Source organism: Pseudopipra pipra, chromosome 10 (assembly GCF_036250125.1).
Source record: "Pseudopipra pipra isolate bDixPip1 chromosome 10, bDixPip1.hap1, whole genome shotgun sequence".
NCBI lineage: Eukaryota > Metazoa > Chordata > Aves > Passeriformes > Pipridae > Pseudopipra > Pseudopipra pipra.
The window spans coordinates 10,755,196-10,770,955 of record NC_087558.1 but is presented as its reverse complement, the minus strand read 5'-3'; the positions used below and the strand labels follow the sequence as shown (position 1 = coordinate 10,770,955).

General features: G+C 45.6%; 1 protein-coding gene across 5 annotated transcripts in view; it reads right to left on the bottom strand.

The window, feature by feature from the left end:
- LPP (LIM domain containing preferred translocation partner in lipoma) overlaps positions 1-15,760 on the bottom strand; it is a 330,413-nt gene that overhangs the window by 273,269 nt on the left and 41,384 nt on the right. Inside the window, exon 3 of one of the 5 annotated variants that reach the window (XM_064666205.1) lies at positions 1,716-1,793. The exons of the other annotated variants lie outside the window; for them this stretch is intronic. The gene's annotated coding sequence lies outside the window, so the exon portion shown is untranslated. The remainder of the gene's footprint in view (positions 1-1,715; positions 1,794-15,760) is intronic. 5 annotated transcript variants of the gene reach the window in all.

Genomic DNA, 15,760 nt, shown 5'->3' with positions numbered 1-15,760 from the left:
CTAATTACTGCAAAATACAGGACTGGAGTTTGGCTCAGCAGTGGCTTTCTGACTGCCAGTCCAACACCAACCGCTGCCTTGGCTATTTAATGGCCAAATAAACCAGAGTAGTGCTCAGATTCACCTTGCTCTGGGCCCTTTCATGTGCTCTGGGCTTTCAGCGGGATCTAAAACTATGTTCTGCTGATCCAGGCTCCTGCAGATCTCAGCCAAAAGGGACAGCAAAAGCTCAGCCTAAGGCTTACAAGCATGTCCTAGCTGATACTGGACAGAGGTAGTTTTAACCTGCCCATGATCCGTGAATAGCCTGAATAGAAACAACATTTCCATTTGAGCAGCTGACCTGTGGTCACAGCTGCCAGTAGAAACCTTGCATGGACAGACCACTGAGGACAACATGGTGGCCATAGTCAAAGAGGTGTCCTCTCCTCATACCTTGCACTGGAATAATTTCAAGTAGGTTTTAAGCACTATACCCACTCCCTGCAGAAAGGAAAAGATGTCTAGGCACACCACATCATAGACATCACCTCCATTCCCATGGGACCTTCTCCTCCAGCACTCCATCCATCAGCAGCCCAGAGCACTCAGACCCCCTCTGCAAAGTACAGATCCCTCAGTCCTCGCACCCTGGGAGCCTCACCACTCCTATGTGTGAGTTAATCCCTGCAGTCCTCAGGTGCCATGGGAAACTGTGAGAGACATTTAAGAAAGCAGAGGCACAATTTGGCACAGATCAGAGCCACCAGCCAGGAGCAACATTAGGCTTTTCATGGGTTGGAAGTGGAAAAAAATGGAAATCAAGGTGGGGAGAGTTGATGCCCCATGAAATAAGTGAATCATAGAATGGTTTGGGCTGGAAGGGACCATAAAGACCATCTGGTTCCAACCTCCCCTTGCCACGGGGAGGGACACCTCCCACTAGACCAGGTTGCTCAGAATCAGGCAAGGGATGACTCTGCTGAATGAGTGCAAGCACCCACTGCAGCACAGCCTCCAGCTCCACTCTGGGCTGCAGCCACACAGCTAGTCATGTTCTGTAGTCACACTGAGTTCAGCACCAACCATGAAGCATCCTTCTGCATCACTGACTGACACAGGGGACAGACATCAGGCCATCAGAGCAGCCTGCTGAGAAAATGAGGGGTAAGAGCTGGATGCTGAACTCCAAAACCCTGATCAGACAATCTGGAGTAGAGATGAGGCATTGGATTCTACACCCTCCACAACAGCTGTTAAGAAATCAAACAAATCCATCCAGATCAATCTCACTATCAAGGCTAGAGGAAACATCTCCATCCCACGACAGTGTAAGTCTTAATTTTATGGAGCAGTTGATGATTTTCCAATGAAATGTACCATCAAAATATAAGATTTTATTAGTAAAATCAATGATGTGTGCAGAGACAGTCCCTCATGTGTCTTTAATAAAAAAAAAACAACTATGAATAAACCTGACAGCAATAAAGAACATTGTGCAATTATTACAGCTGTTTTACAGGATTCTCTAATAATGACAGCCCATACTTCTGGTAAGACACCTTAAGGCAGTACCACAAAAAAACATATAAAAGGAACAGAAGGACAGCATTCCCCTATACTTAAAGGGTGTAAACATGGTGCCTGCTTTGTGTTTATTGAATTACATTTTTTTTCCCAACAAGAAGATAACATCCTGGAAATAAAACCACCCAAACATTTACAGAAATATTTACCTGTCTCTCCTTCTCCACCAGTCCCAGTGCTTCATTGCATTAGAAAAGCAACCAGTGGAAATTTACTCCCATTTAAACCTAGCAAAAATGGAAGCAAGATAGAGAGGCTGTGACCTTTCAGCACTCACAAAACTCACGATGGTCCTTAACCACGCACACAGGTCAGATATCTGCAACGTCCAACAGCCTTCTGCAAGCAATACACCCACTGGGGACACAGGAGTGGAGTCCTGACACCCATTTCTCCCACCAAGCTCACTGGTTTACCAGGATAGCAGCCACAATGTCCAACCTGCAGCCAGGGCTCTGTGGCCACCTGAGTGCAGCTGCCCTCCAACATTTCATCCAGCAGTAGCTCTGGAGCTGGATGGTTGGGGCAGCTGGATCTCCCTATCTTCAGAAGAAAGCCAGACATGCACAGGAACTTGACTGCATGTCCAGCACCCCAAGTATTCACTTCCCATAGGATGCTATAAGTGTACCCAATCCTACCAGCTTGCCATTCTCCTGTTCTCAACTGGCAATCATCATCCACATCAATATCTTCATAAAGAACTCACACAGTAAAAACATCAACTAACTCCAAATCTAATATTCACAACCCACTGTTCAACTTTTCGTGGAGCTCTGGCTAATGCACCAGGAGCACCATTACGTCTCATTTATAGCAAAATGCTCAATAGTGCACTTAACTGAAACGGTGTTAAAAAACAACACCTGGCAGTTCTACCCCAAACATTTTGCCTAGCACCCATAGCTACCTTTTCACAGAGCCTAAGGTCCACTCTCTACTCCACCTGGCTTGAAACAACCTCCGGATGCATGTGGGGATGGATGAGGAAAGAGTAACAAGAATACTCAACAGATGTTTCCATTAGCATAGATTTGCCATTCATTTCTCTTTCTTCTGCCATCAAACTCCTTTATTACCCTCATAATTTACAGTGCTGGTTGCAAAGTACAGTCTCTAAGAACAGAGACAGCAAACACTTGATAATGTAGAGGTTCAAAGAGCTGAGCCATGCATGACCTGCAAGCAGATTGTTGCTATTTCCTTGCACGTATAAAAGAGCTTTGCCTCCATGCAATGCTGGATCCTGTCATCATGAAACACCCTCCTATTACAACATGGCCCAGAGGAGCTACTATTTTGGGTCCTAATAACGTGCTTGGTTTTACAGGAAAGCAAGAAGGCAAGTAACATGGAACAACCCAGCTGTCAAGTAGAGAAACAGATGGGATCTTCACAAAGCTACACAGATTGCCTTAGTCAAGTGCTGTCACAGCCCATCCTCAAGATGGGAAAGCACGGTGCAGGAGCTAGATGAAAGGAGCTTGTGAAATTAAGTAGCATCATCACCTCCACAAGGCCTGTGAAGAAACAATAGGGAACTGCTTTCCAGGCACTCTGATCCCAAAGCAGTAAAACATGACTCAAAGTTGTCAGGTTGCTTTTTCCCTTGCTAGAAAAGCCTTTTGGCTGAGTGACAATTGCCCAATTCTCCCACCTGTTTGGTGCTCATGAAACACAGAGAGCATCCACGGAAACACAAGTGGTCTTGATAAAGCTCTCTCTTTGGAAATAAAGACAAACAGGGCTGGCTGGAGGTGTCCCTGCTAACATGGGCCCAGGTGCTGGTGAGCAGGCAGGCTGCCCATGTGCAGGCAGCACCATGATTCACCCCACTGTGGCTTCCAGTCCACAATTTGGCTTCCAAACAATCTAGGAAACCACAACACCTGCCATGGCAGTTCAGCTCCCATGTCACTGCAGAAGGTGCCTTTGCACACCATGCACACAAGGAGAGATGATGGACTGGTCTGACCTTCCTCATTCGAGCTCTCAAGAGGGTGCTATGCCCAAGCTAACAAATCCGTTTTGGAAACTCAGGCCCATATCTAATAGATAGAGGACCTGTGCTTTTACTTCCAGTCTAAGCCCAGATCAGAGCACCTCAAGCCAGCCATTCACACCCACAGTTATTCAAACAACAAAGGCTGAAGCCAGATCATGAATGAAGCAACAGGATCGATTGTCTTATCTACCCTCCGCCTCCCACTAACTGGAAGATGCTATTCAGGGAAAATATAATTTAAAGGTGGAGGCTAACAATGAATCAGATTGATTTTTAGGTGAAGAAAATAGATGTAATTGCAGTCTACCTGCTTGCAGTTTGCCAAGTGAAAGCGAGTTTCAGGTCAATCAGGCCTCCTCTTCCCTTCCTCATCCCAGCCCCTTTCCCTCTTCTGTTCCCCACCAAAGAAAGAAAAAACCCTTACAGAAAAGAAATTCCTTTACACAAGATAATTAAGTGTTGCTCAGAGCCAGCTCAATGCTAGCTTTCCTCTCCCTGCTAAACAGTACACAGCCTGAATTAATGGACGTACAGAGGGTCCACTTTCCAGGGAAAAGCAAATTCCGAGTTTGCAGCTGGGAGGAATGCATCGTATGTCTGGTATTCACGCTGCGCCCTCTTTTCCTCTTTCTTTTTTTGGCCGTATAAGGAGCTGAGCACAGCAGGCTGGGCCAGGGAGCGCAGCGCTGCGTGCTCAGCACCGTTAGCCTTCCGACTTTGTTTGTCTTTACTGGAAATCCAATAAATCCATCCAGGAAAAAAAACTAGTGCATATGCCATGGAGCGTCAGGCTCAGACAATCACATTCTTGAGATGCAGGATAAAAAGAGAAGCAAACTGAACAAAACCAGCCCAGTGAGTGCTCCTGCAGAGCTGCAAGCACATGTACACTGCACAAGCAATAATTTCCTTCATTACATTGCAGGGAAAGGGGTTGATAACTCAAAAACTAGAGACTACTGCCGCTCCAGTCCTAAAGGGTTGTTTCCCAGGTTTGCAGCACTCAAGTCATACCTGCACAGAAAATAAAGGACAACCTGGCCTTCAGCGCATGCACCTGGGGCTGGATGTGCCCTTAGCCACAGAGAAACAGGTCCTCTCTAACACACACAGGTTATACACAGGAATGTGAGACTGCACTTTAGAGATGTAAATTGCTGGGAATTTTTCCTAGAGTCCTGACAATCTCTAAGTTTGAGTCTATTGCAGCAATTTCAGCGGCAGACTGGGATTTCCATATCCCCAATGCAATTACAATATTACATCCTAAAAAATAAAACCTTTTTGCCATTACTGCTTCTTCTGTAAACAACAGACTGTTCCGGTGGGCACTCAGGGCACTGCATGAGCAAAAAGGAGAGGAGAAGACACACAGCACACTACATTCCCTTTATGGAGACTGACGGGAGCTGCCCCACAGGATGACAACAGCAGCCATCAGAGCCCCTCATGCTCGGCCCCAGGACCACAGGGCAGGGCAGAAGCTCACAAGCAACCCAAACCCACACAACCATCCTGTCCTCCCACCTCTGCCAAGCACGTGAAGTTTCATCTCCTCCCCAGCACTAACACCTCTGAGCTGCAGCTCACCATTGCCACCCTCTCTTTGGAGGTCCCCTCCCAGCCCCTGCAGCTGCCTGCTCCCAACCCTCCACCTGCACAGAGCTGCCTGCACAAGGGAACAGGAAGGACAGCAGCCAGAAACCTCTTCATGACATCCAAAAACAGCCTTCAGCCTTCACCTGTTGTATCCCAGACTGAGTCAGAAATGCTCTGAAAAACCGAGTGAAGTGACTTGGATGAAGACACATAGCTGAAACTCGACTGGGGGAAGGGAAAGTTTCTAGCCTCATTAATAACAGCCTGAAATTAAAAGCAGAGCTTGTAGTACAGCTGCAATTTCAGCTACCCCGCTGCTTTTGTTAACAGTGTGGCTTTACTATGGTCAGGGATTAAAAACAGCTTCAACAATTAAAGGAGGGAATAGAAAAAAAATAATGACTGCACGAAGGAACCACCACCAACAAAAATCAGTAAAATAAAAAATTCCTGCGGGCTGGAACGATTAGCATGAGTGAACGCTTCCTTCCCCATTGCCAACAAGCCCACACGTGTTCCCTGCCAAGTGTATCTGTCCCCCACCTTTGGGAAACCACCCACTGCCCTGTGTCTCAGCACCAGCCACTGTCAGTCTCCCCAGAGATGTCACCTCCTGCCCAGAGTAGGTGCTCTAAGCAGACGGCTTAGAAACCTTCCTTACTCTTGCTGTCTAAATGCTACACCATAAGAACAAAGAGAGAAAGAAAAAAGTCTTGCAATAAATGACTAGTATGCCTGGAACTTCTCAGGAGGCACCGGTCCTCGCTGAGCAGCCAGAGGAGCAGGAAGGGAGAGAGGTGGGGCAGATCAGCAAACCCAGACAGCCGCTCACAAGTGTGGAGAAGAAACATGCCTGTGTCTCTTGGAGGTGAGCTGGTTTCCTGAAAGCAGTCACCTTGCACTCCCCAGCACCTGCTCATGGCAGCCCTGACACCAGCCACAATGAGCTGCCAGTGGGAAGCCTCAGTTTGTCATGTCTCAATACAACAGTTGATGTCTCTGAGGGCTTGGCCAATAATGCTGAGGTAAAACCTACTCTCTCTTCTTTATAAGAATTAAAAGCAATATGTTCATGAGAAAGAGGAAAACTATCTCCCTTATCCTCTTTCACCACTTTTGTGATAAGAGCATTCCCTGGAGATATCACCATTAGGGCAATCACCTACATTCACTGCAAAGCTACTAAGGACCAGAAGTCCCTCAAGGGCCAAAAATATCACAGACCAAGCTCACACTTTTTCTCAACAGTGTTTCTGCTCTCTGCCCTCAACAGGTTTGCAGCCCAGTTGACTAGAAATTTTGGAGTTTGGGATTTTTTTTACTTCTTTTATTTCACTAATAAAATGGTGCCTTTGCCTTTGAACAACAAAAGAAAGTGAGCACAGCCACAGCAATGCAGGAAGGCAAAAGTTTTCTTTCAGCCACACCTACAGCTCTTTCACCACTGCAGAAGGTTTGGCTTTCAAAATCATCCCAAATGTGGTCCATCAACCAAAGCCCCTGCCTTTGCACTATGTGGATACTAACACAAGAACCACAGGACACTTGCAGAGATATGCTCTGGGCAAATTCCTGCAGCTACCACAGAGTTTCAATGCTCCAGAGCCAACCTCCCAACACGACTGTGGTCATCCTTACCCAAGACAACAGACTCACATTCCTCCAGTGTTTCCCATGGGGACACACTGGACAAATTTGGCCCTCACAGTTGCTGCAACCCAACAGATCTGAGCCCCATTCCTGCTCTTGGACAGATGCAGAATCATTTTCCATAGGGACTGAAGTCACATCCCTGTCAAGGGAGCTATTAGTTGACAGAAAAAGTCTTTGCCATTTTTGGAGACAGAACAGTGGATTCAGGAAAATTCTTGCTGCAACAAAAGACGATGATGCCCAACCAATCCACTGTTATGTGACAATGCAAGGGTCCAGACATCTGCCCTCAAAAACGAGCCAAAAGCATTTTACACTGTTTGCTTTCATAAGCCCAGAAACTCCAAGTCAGGCTGTGCAAACCCTTTGAAATTCCCTTCACTGTAGGGTATGAAGGGCTTCAACAGAACTGTACTTGAAGCTTTGTCTGCAAAAATATCACAGTTAAGCAAAACCCCACGATACACCTTCTCAGATACCAGACCGCTTTCTAAATACCAAGGTGACTGTAATCAAAAATCACCGTGGCTTAACAAATTTCAGTGAAGCAATTTCTCGGTGGTTTCAGTTAAAGGGCTTTGCCTCGCCTTTTCAGTAGGCTGGGAGAACACATGGCGATGGCAACTCAGCCACTGTTCAGCTGTGAGGACAAACCAACTCCCTGTAGTCTCACAGCCCCATCATAGAAAGCACCATCCCCACTTTGAAGACAGAAGAAATGGAAGTTCTCATGAACTAAACAGCTCTTGAGTTTCCATTAGAGAGTTACTGGAATTTATTGGGTTAAATACAGTAATATATCAAAACCACCAATGACTTGAACTTTGTACCTATACAATGCAAGCCCTGAGATCCTGTCCTCCCATTGATAAAGTACCTTTGTATTAATGGGGCTTAGAATGGATTTTAACCATTAGCTAAGAACTTGCCTCAGTAAAAGGGGGTCATCAGGCACATTCATAGGAGCACACTTCCTCTTCTTCCAGAATTTGGAAGGTTTTGTTTGAGCCAATACTGGAGAGAGGACTTGATCAGAAAAGCACCCAGCATCACTGCTGGTCTTGGCAAGATTGGATTTACTACAGCAAGGACTAGAAAGAAGATCTGCTTAGTCTGGAGGCCAGAAGTCCAAGAGACAAGCCAAAAAGTAACTCATTCCCTTTCCTAACAAACTGTGTTTTCAGCTGGAAGTTGCTTGGCAGCTTTCCTACCAGAGGATGTTGCAGGTCAAGACAAGGGTTCATTCCTGGCCAGGCCGAGTGGGGACATGAAACACAAGAACAGACAGTGCTTTGCAAACAGGGCCTGGAACACCAGGAGGATTGCATCTGTAAGGGATGCTGCCAGGGCTGATGGGCTCCAGGAAGCACCAACCTGCCCGAGAGTAAGGATGGGGTAAGCACTGAGGCACACAAAAGAGTGGCCAAGGCAAGTCTTCAGGCAACCAGCTGCACCACACCAGCCTCACGAACACCTTTGGTTTCTCATTTCTGTGAAAAATCAAACATAATGGCATTCTATAAGAAAAATGTCACTTAAACTCCTTATTAAAGGTAATTTCCTCCCCCACCCCTTTTCATCAGCAACACTCCAGCATTCATCACGTGATCCTGTTACTTCCAGGCAAAACATTAGTCTTCTTACAAAGAACCTATATATTAGCACAGTCTATTGTTATAACCATAAAAAGTTCTACCAAAAAGTCAATTCAGAAGCACAGTGTCCCATCCACCTGAATAGGAATTTATCTTAGATAAACCTCATACACAGGGAAACCCATAAGTACTTCGGGAACAATGCTCTTATGAGGAAAAGATGCAGCAGTAACCACATTACTTTTCCCTTCTAGGCAGTAGCTTTCCACTTAAATTTTATACAGTGCACCTGCTTATTATTCTTATTACACGATATTCCATTCAAATCCATGCTGCAAGCATCCCACTCATCACAAAGAGACTTCAGGAAGGCAAAAAAAAATACATTAAAAGAAAGCAATCTATAGTAGCACATTACATCGCACCAATTTCAAGCAGGCTGTCATTCTGATCACACCAGACGGCATTTCGACTCCAACAGTATCCTTCAGTGAAACATCCCTGTTACAGCATTATTCTTGCTACATGGAGTCCTTTTGAAATGAATGGTACAAATTCTCTTAGTCTTTTAAAAAGGACTGTGTTGTTCAGAGTGCTTTAACTTTTCACACCATCCTTTCCAATAACTTGCAAAGCAGTAAGGCCAAAACAGGGCGTTCTTTAAGGCAAGAATTAAAAATAAATAAATCAGCACTTTCCTTGGGAAGGAACTACAGAACAGGGCTGGGAATCCCAACTCAAGAGAGCCTTATGTGTCATTCCAGATACAGGTCAACTCAGAAAATCACTTAAGTACATGATTAACTGTAATATGTGTTTAAGTTGCTTTGACTTCCGTAGGACTTAAGCATATACTTATGTTCTTTCCTGTACAGAAATACTCTCTTAAACCAGATCCTGTTTTGTAGGGTTGCTGCACATACACACACACACACACACACACATGCAGCTCATGCCCTCAGGAAAGCTCTGGCTCCCCAGCCTAGCTGCAAACCAGACTGCCTGAATTTTGTGCCTACCTACAGATCAGAATGTTTCTTTCATTCAGAGCTTTAAATAACCACCCTGAGGTCTGGAAGTACTTGATCTTGGACAGGGACATGAGAAAAGACAGTGATTTCCTTCCAGCCTTCCACCACACTACTTCACTGGGCATGGGTGACTGCTAAACTTTGTTATTTCTGGTCTTTCAGATGCCTGGAGTCTTCTGTAGCCCAGGACAGCATTATAAGGCAGACACCAGAAAAACAGGTGCAACTCCATTGGCATCCCTTTCCTCCCAGGATGCTCCATGCCAAACTCAGAAATGTCTTTGATTTCCAGTTCACTGTGTCATGGAGGAGAAGGGTTATGGTATGATGCTGCAGCCAACCACCCACAAAGGACCACAGTTACTGGCCCTCATTATGCTCAAAGGGATGACCATGCAACCCACCATATCCCCCCAACCATGGCAGAGAGTGCAGTGTTGTCTCACATAGGCAACCGCAGAGCCAAGAGCAAGGAAGGATGCAATAAGTGACAGAGAACACTCTTTAGTCCTTCCCAGCAAGGGAAGGGCTGAAGGACTACAGCAATGAATGAGAGGTATCTGAACCAGCCCTATCATCAAGGAGTTCTCATGTTTCCAAAGAGAACCTCAGCCAAAAACACCCCATTGCCTGATCCCTCCCCTCACCAGCTACTCTCTTGCTATTAGAGTTAATTGCGAGCACATTGTTCCTACAGCTTGTCTGATAGAAAAGAACTCCTGCTATGTAGGGGCTTGGTTTTCCTATTTTCCCCCTTCTCAAGGCAATGCAATAAATTATTATTACATATGTTGGCTTAGCAAACAACTAAAGCATCCATGCTGAGTGCCTGCGCAGGGCCATGCTGTTTCTCAGTGTGATCTGAAATAGCCAAGATATTAAAACCCCACAAAGAACTGAGTTTCTAATGGAAAAATAGATGTGCCAGATATTGATGCTGATGATTATTGTGCTAGCCTGGGGCAGAGTCCAAACCCCTCTAGGTTAGAGGGCTCACCCTTCCCTGTTCCTCAGTGATCCACATTACAGTCTAGCTGCTCCCACATTAACCCACCCCTTGGGTTACTCGCCCAGAAAAGGGATGCACACTATCCTTTCCCAGCCCTGGCCTTTCCCTGCATTAATCATCACTCTGTTCCAGTGACTACCTCACCTGGATAAGGGATCAACAAGATCTTCGGTGCTGAAGATGGCATGGGAGAAGAAACAGTTCACAGTAAGACATCAAATCCTGCATCCGGGTTTTGGATTCCACTAGTTCAATGGCTCCACACAATCTGCCATTTGGGAAAGTGCCAGCTGAACAAAACTCAACTCTGTTCAGAAGTGCAAGTTCACTATATTTTACCTCTTGAAATCCCTCTTTCTTATAGATGCCATGCAGTGAAAATATTATGATGAGAAATCTCTGCAGATTCAAGATATAAAGGTCTTAAGATTGGAACCCTTTGCAAGAAAGGATCAGGACAGCAAACCACACACTCCCAGCACACTTACAACTTCTCCATGCCAAAGATGGGTGTCTGATTCAAATCCACACTGGCCTTTTTAAACTTCTTCCCTCCAAGATGATGAAACAGGCTGCAGGAGCAAAGGAGATGCCTGATCCATCATCTTTGTGCCCGAAGCCAAGAGCAAAAGTGCTGCTTACCAGAGCAGCAGCGAGGAGGGTGCCAACCAACATCATTCCCAATTGTAACACAACTTCAGGGCTTTCCCCCACTAGTGTGGGACCTCCAGCACCCTGTGCAAAGGGATTCTGGATCTCCAGTAGTGTAGAGGCTCACAGAGACAGGGAGAAGTCTCAACATGCACTCCCACACAAAGGGGTGAGAGGGCTTGATCTGAAGGGTCTCTGTGCGAGTCTTGCATTGAATACAAGATGTACAGTAACACTGAGCCTTGTTCCAGCTGAAGGCTAAATGCCTGTCTTCCCCTCTCAAAACACACAAATGTCAAAATATCTGCTGATCAGACAAATTACAGAAACAATCAAACATCACAGTGACTGCAGGGAGGAGAGCCACCACTGCAAGCCTGCCCCAGGAAGTGCAGCATCCCAATATACAAAACCAAACACCCTCCAAAAGTGAAAAGAATATAGAAAAGTTTACTGCCTGTAATTTAAACATGGATTTCTATAACAGAAACCCACCAGGAACCTGCCTCCCCCCTCCTTCGACCCCTGCAGGGAAACACATTATCTTCTTCCAAAGGTGACAACAGATCAAATAAGAACAGGAGTGACAAAGAGGCAGGAGGAGGGGAGTTGCAGGATGCTGCAACTTCCTGCTTCAAAGCAACAAACTCTTTCTACCATCAAGGTCATTTGAGTATCAACAAGGGCAAGACTTAAGAAAAACACAGGTAGTTTCAGGATCCACACTTATGCTGAGTCCCTTGCTCATCTTTTCAGTATGTTAAAAAAAAATAAAAATTAAAAAAAACCCATGGTTTTCAGTAGTTTCTTTCTCTCATGGTTGCTGTGGACAAATCTTGTAGAAACCATGGTAGAAATTAAATACTTTGAAACATAAATATGATTGCATACATCTATTTAACATGAAGCAAAATTGAAAAAATGGGTTTTTTCCCCAAATTATTGTGTGAAATTTCAATAGAAGGGAATACATTTCTTTGAAGTCAGCACTGTCCTTTCAAGATGACCTTCAGTAACCTAATCACATGCCCAAAACCACCAACGGGATGCAATTTTCATCTCCAAAGCTTTGGTCTTATAGGATTTATTGTTTAAGCTGTGAGAGAGGGAACCACATCACATACTGCTGATGGTGCATTTGCGCATGTGAACAAAGATGAGGGTGAGGTGAGATTAGGACATGCTCAGAATTAGCTCAGTGGGTTATTTATTCCATGACAGCACAGATTAAAAGGGCTGACTGTCCCTTTGGTCTTACAAGCACTCATGTGAGTTATCAAGCACGTTTTATGCTGCAGGAGAGGTGAGGAGATATTATCATCCAGGTAAATATCTCAATAAACAGTTGGAGTACTCGATGAACAGCACTTTGCATGTGATTAGCATGACACTTCCCAGGATCCCAAAATACCTTACAAGGAAGTGCTCTTTTTAAGCCTCACTGGGGCAGGTGGACTAGATCAGTCCCAGCTGACAGGCAAATACGCTGAGTCAGAGGGATCAACTCCCCAGCCCAGGATCTCATGATATTCAGGCACGGCCAGCCTTGCCCAGTGTGCTCCAGTTCAGCAGCAACACCTGCAGCTGAAGCCTCTCGATCCCAGCCTGGTGCAGACAAGTGCCTTGTTCACACCCTGTCCTACTGGACCAGCCTTCACTGAGGCTCTCAAGGGATTTAGTAGCAGATTCAGTAGTAAAAACCAGACAGCCTCATCCCTACTGACCTATTGTCACCGTAACATATTTCTCATTTCTGAGCAACTGGCTGTTCTCTCTCAGTCCTGGTTAATATTATTTGTGTTTTAATGCTTTCTAGGAACCATTCCAGCTTTACATCACAACAAATACCACCGGGTAGGGGAAACACTTAATCTGGTTGTCCTTGTTTTCAGTACTTCACTTTAGGAACTGATCCAAGGAGTCAGAGAAACAGCAGTGCCTGCCCCACAGCCAGAACTCTCCCCACATACACTCAGCCCCACTGAGGATGTGTCTGAAGGTGGCTTTCATCAAGGCTGAATTCTGGAGCCCCTCCAGAAATCCTCCAAGGAGTGTGAACAAGCTAAATAAAGAGAAACCCACAAAAGCTTGCAATCAAAGGACTCTTTGGGGTTTTTTTCTTTGCAGACACATTGGGTATTTCCCATTTTCTTCTTCCTGGTCTCAGCAGCAGCAGGTCTTTCTGCAGCCACCGTTGCCAGAGTAAGTGCCCAACTACAGCTGAGCAACTGTTGTACAAAACCCAGGAGGAGGTTTTTGTCACTACCTCATGCTTGGATCTTGCACTGAACTGCTCACTGACACACACCTCAAAACTTCCTTCCTGAACCACTCCTTGACAGGCCATTACTCTCACCAAGATTTTAAATCTCACCTGTCCCTTCCTTCCCATCCTCAGGTCCAACTCATGAAACTCATGCTTTACAGCAGCCAGGATGACCTTCAGGTCTGCCTCCTGCCAGAGGAAGAGCTCTTCACCCAGAGTAACGTTTTGTTCCAGACCGGGTTGGTTATGTAAGACTTTTGGGAGTGATGTTTCTCTTCTCAGCACACAGTCTGCTCAGGTCAGGAGGAAGCAGGTAGAGAAGGTGAGCACAGATCAGGCACATCCACCATGGATGTTTGGGTGCAAGTGTGCTCTGAAGCTCAAACCAGACCCCAATCAAATGCACCTGTTCAAACAGAGTAGCTTTATCCTTGCACCAGTTTGAGTCAGAATAACTCAAAATAACTCAGTTTTTGGTTGGTTGGTTTTTTTTTCTTTAACCAAATGACATTTTTCAAACCAGATGACTTTTTCCACTTTAAATGTTAACAAGAGTGGGGGTGAGGAAACCAGTAAGTTCATCTTTCTCCTCTAGTTTGAAGCAGCACTGCCTTTACTCTCTTATGCAGCAGCACTACTCAAATATATTTCTTTCACCAAAATGTTTCAATAATGCAGTGAAACTACCCACTAAGATGACTAGCCTATACATCCTCTCTTTTCTACCACTTGTCAATCAGCATTGCTGAATGCATTAGAAACAGCTGGTCTCTTTTGTATTTTACCAAGCTTTTTCACATTTGACGCCATGTCCTTCCTGCTATTAAATGCCCCAAGGGGCAGAGCAGCTCAGGCATCAGGAACATAGACCAGACAAATCTTCTAAAGCCACTCCAGGCTAATACACAGAAATCAGGAGTGCAAGGTTTAGAACTAAAGTTTTTAACTCAACGAGTTCTTGTGTTGTGAACAAAATTCAGCTGCAAAGCCAACAAAGGTAGCAGCACTTGGAGATTATCGTGCCACATCACCTCCTCAACCTTCTGGAGCATCAGAAAATGTTTGACACAGGACAAAGGCAATTTTTGTCCTCTTCCAGGTACATCAAGGACAATAGTTACGATTTTTAACCCAGTTCATCTTCCTGCTCCGGCACAAACTACACAGCACTTGGTCCTGTCAGATGAGAGCACCAAGGTGAGCAGTGGGGAAGGTGAACTTCTCTACAAAAGAGGGAAACCCACAGCTCTTGATTTTGATGCATGGAGCAGCTTTAACCACAGAGACCACTTCAGAAGACAGTCAGGACAACAAGCAACTGCTTGGACACAGGAAGAAAAGGGAGGAGAACCACCTCGTATCCAGTGTGACTTCTGGCAGGGAGAAGTGAAGGGGTTGTTCTAACATCCATCTCATACACATAGATGCAATACTTTTTGTTTTCCTCCCTCTTCAGGAGCTCTCCTCCCAATCATGGAAGTTTCTAAAGAGACACTGTTGTCTCTGCTACAGCATACATCAGTATTTTAAGTGCCCACCACCAAGTCTAGCTTTAGCCTTCTGCTTCAGTCCTGCTCTGCCTCTTTCCAAAAGGGAGAAAAAAAAAAGGTTGGGAGCACTTTGGAGGTGCCACTCTGCTTGTGTGAGATGAGCGACAAGCCCTGCTGCAGCTCCCAGGTGTGGCAGAGGGAGAGGAAGCTCTGCCACTGATCCAACCGATGCCTCTGATCTGAATGCCAACACGTGAGCTGGCAACCTGCCCAGTTACAGATCTTGCACCATTTGGATCCACTTTCTCCTGAGAAACATGAGATGAGCGGACGCAAATATGTTACCAAAGAAGTAATAGCACCTGAGTAACATCACACTAAAGGAGTGGCAGGAGGGGTTACACAGCACTGTGGGAAAGAAAAACACAATCTCAACATTCCCCACTGCCCCAGCAGTCTGTAGGGACAGGCTGCTTCACAAGCCCAGGTTTCTGCTGGAAACCATCGGCTCCAGCGCTGCCTGCTCCGCTGGCCACCAGCTCCCTGAGGGTTTCTCACTGTCCAAGAGGCCCATGACCGCTGGCAATGTCACACTGCCCACCCAGAAAGGCAACACCGAAATCTACTCCTATTTTCCATGAGCTAAGCAAAACAGCTTAAATACTACCCTTGTGATGGGTAAATGCTTTTGAGATCAGGGGGACATCTTTATTTAAATGGCATCTGTATGGCAGGTGGAACTTTAGATTCATCACCTAATTCATTTGTGTCAAACCCTTATGCAAGCAGTGCCAGCGTGCCCCATCACTCACTCAGTCTGCTCATACAAAAGGACCATGTGCCAAGTATGACCCCTCTATTAAAATCAGCATCATCCAGCTTTTTATAGAAAACA